The sequence below is a fragment of the Anomaloglossus baeobatrachus genome, chromosome 9 (genome assembly GCF_048569485.1).
Source record: "Anomaloglossus baeobatrachus isolate aAnoBae1 chromosome 9, aAnoBae1.hap1, whole genome shotgun sequence".
NCBI classification, from domain to species: Eukaryota; Metazoa; Chordata; class Amphibia; order Anura; family Aromobatidae; genus Anomaloglossus; species Anomaloglossus baeobatrachus.
The window spans coordinates 70,676,065-70,679,664 of record NC_134361.1 but is presented as its reverse complement, the minus strand read 5'-3'; positions in this window follow the sequence as shown (position 1 = coordinate 70,679,664).

Sequence of the window (3,600 nt, the reverse complement as noted above, 5' to 3'; positions counted from 1 at the left end):
TCTCTGACTGCCCTCACTACCTCCCGTGGTAGCCTGTTCCACTCAATGACTGCCCTCACTACCTCTCGCGATAGCCTGTTCAACTCTCTGACTGCCCTCACTACCTCCCTTAGTATCTGTTCCACTATCTGACTGTCTTTATTACCTCCCTTGGTAGCCTGTTCCACTCTCTGACTGCCATCACTATCTCTCGGGGTAGACTGTTCCACTCTCTGACTGCTCTTACTACCTCCCATGGTAGCCTGTTCCCCTCTCTGATTGCCCTCACTGCCAGAAAGTTTTTCCTAATGTCTAATCTGAATCTGCTCCCTAAGTCTTGCACCAATCATATCACATGGTGTAGTGCAGCCAATCAGGAAGAACTATTATAGCCTGTAAAAAATTAGAGACAGGGAATGCAGCAGCCATTTTATAGTTATTCTGAATTTTGTAAGTTGTGAGAGGATGTTATAGCTCACAATTTAGCAATAGAAATAGAGGCAGAAAACCATAAAATATAGAATAAACATTTCAGATAGTTGACAGCACAGCATGAAAGTGCGGTTATCACCCAGTAACTCATCGTCATACATGTTGAGGTCATTTTGAAGTTTTTGCATTGTAGAGCTTGTAGATTAGTTGTATATGATTCTGTGAAACCTCAAGGTGTTATACACATAATATAAAGCTGACAAATTTACATTTTAGATTAGCTTATCTCTAATGGAAAATAGCGCCATATATCAGAGAACCCTTATAATAGGGCAGGATAATAGGAATCCATAAATGTATTCCTTGTAATAAAACTGACCCTGATCCAGTCCTGTCTGTCTCCTTATCAGATGGTCCACTCTGACTCCTTGAGGAGGAACTGACAGTGAGAGAGGTAGTGATTAGAAATGAGTGGACCCGTTGAAGTTCGGATTTGGTGGGTTCAGCCAGACTTTAGCTAAAGTTCTGTTGAGACCCAAACTAGACTTGAACCTCATTGGAACTCACTGATTGGGCAGTTTGCGTCTCCGCCAATATTCCGCCAATATACAGCCAGCCATAAATTGAGCTCTTCTGGGGAAAGGAGGACTGGGTTTTTTCATATACATATTTTTTTGTTTTTACACGCTACATTCGATAGCACTGATTTTAACCCCCAATGGAAGTCATTCAAACACTGCAAGCGTCTCGGACTTGGTCAAGCACCGAGCGTACCTAAGCACAGCGATGCTCCTCATGTGGTTTACTTACATACATCTCCCGAACTCCAAATTCGAACACTGATTTTGTTTGTAATGCCTTTGTTCAGTATGAACACTAAACTTTAAATATTGGATCTTCTCATCTCTAATCAATAGCTGAAGCTAATCAGCAGATCTATGGGAGGACAGATTTAGTGGTGGCACGGTGGCTCAGTGGTTAGCACTGCAGTCTTGCAGCGCTGGGGTCCTGGGTTCAAAGACACCATCTGCAAGGAGTTTGTATGTTCTCCCCATGTCTGCATGGGTTTCCTCCGGGGTCTCCGGTTTCCTCCCACACTCCAAAAACATACAGATAGGGACTCTAGATTGTGAGCCCCAATGGGGACAGTGTTGCCAATGTATGTATTGCGCTGGAATTAATAGCGCTATGTAAATTAATAAAATTATTATTATTAATAAGGCTCAACAACAACCTAATACTGCTTTTTACACCTGTTCTTTTTTGCCAGTTATTGAATTGTTTCTAGCGTTCTTGTGTGTCTTGGACCGGGCCGGTAGTTGTGGGCAAGCTACTTGTCTTTTACACTCTGCCACACTAATGAAAAATGGCATTCCTATCTGGGTGTGTCTGCTGCATTACCTTGGTAATATGCCTCTGCAGACTGCATGCTGACTTTGGACATGGTAGGCCAAGACCATATGAGGTAGAGTCGAATGAGGAAGACCAAAGTCCAAAAATATTTTTTTTTACTGAAAAAGTACTTAATAAGAAGTACAGTGATGAGGAAAAGGGTAATAATCTTATGAATGTTTGAATTTTAGGCTCCGTATCTCACCATTTACTATATCTTTGAATCTGAGGCTACCATAATTTTATAGACAACCATCTTGGCTATCTCACACACATATATTTGACTTGCAACTATCTAGCATAACATTAGTTATGTAGATTTTTGTCATGTCACTGTATTGTTACTGTTTTGCTCCTGGTAGTGCAAAATTACTTTTCTTCTTGTAAACTACAAATTACAACCTGTTCTCACATTCCCTAATAGCTTAGTGTAGTATTAGGTTGGTTCCCAAGTAATAAGTTATTGGTTTTAATTGAGGAGCATCCATGAGGAAGATTTTACCAGAAAAAGGAAACAGCATCATCCAGCTCATCGATTGTGGTCTCACTGTCAACGAAATTGCCAAACTGCATCATGTGAGTGTACTGCCCCACGCTCACTCGGATCCGGACTCGTCGGTGGGTGGCTCGAGCGCCTCCGGACCCGGGGTCACGTCGCTCTGTAAGTATGCTGGCGCTACATAGGGGGTTGGTAGGTAGGTTTACGGCCGGGGCCGTGGTTTGAGGTAAGTTCGTGATGCCACCCACGGGTTGTGGTGAATGTAGACACCAGCGCTGCTGTTTACTAGGCCCCCGGGAACGGTGTTGCACAGCCAGGTGTTGACCCCTCCGTGGGTAGGGTACGATGGTCCCGGGGCCTGGTTGTGAGGGTGCGGGCGGATTCGTGTGCTGCGGGGTGGTGCGCGGCCCGAAGGCACAGTTGTACTTACTCTGACAGATACACTGGAGTCTCTGGTAAACCAAAAAGATGGTGGTCGGTGCCCGCAGCCGGCTGCGTCTGGTCCCTCACCCAGTTTGGTGGTCCCCGCCTTTCTCCTACACCTTGTTTGTAGCTGTGGACTGCCTGTGCTTCAGCAACGGGCGTCCGCTCCCCAGCTGTGTGTGTGTTGGGAGAGCCCGTTTGCTCGCAGACGCTGGCCCGTGGGATCTCTCTGCTTAAGTGGTGGCTTTCTATCCCCCTCATTGGGCTGTTGTCTTCAGTCGGGACTTGGTTGGGAAAGGACCTAAGGTCTAGACCTCAATCAGTGAATTAACTTAGTCTGGTAGATTCGGGACCTCGTTTCAGGGTCTGAGTAGCCCCCTGTGTGCTCCGGTTTCCAGTCAGTTCCCCGGTTCGGTACCGGCGGGCGACTTCCCTGTCCCGGTCCCTTATGGTTCCACCAGGCTGTCTTCCCGTCTCCTGCAGGCGGTGACCACCGTCTGCCTCTTGGCCAAAGGGTGTCCAGACTACGACCCAGACCCCTATCAGACGTTTACTCCTCTCTCTTTCACCTCCAAAACTCATCTGCCGTCTTTTTCCTGCTTCAAGCTATCCAAACTCCTCGGTGAGCGTGGCCAACCGCCTGGCTCCGCCCCCCCTGGTGTGAACGTCAAGACCCGAGAGGGGTGACCAAAGATTTAGGTTGGCTGCTGTTACCTTTTTAGGGGGACGGGTGTTTGTGCAAGGGCCTCTCTGTGACTATCTGGCTAGTCCAGGGCGTCACATGAGCGCCATGACAGTTAGAAGAATACAAAATGAAGTCCATTTATGTTTTGAAAAATCCAAGAGGTGAAAAGCCAGGCAAAATATTGGAGTCA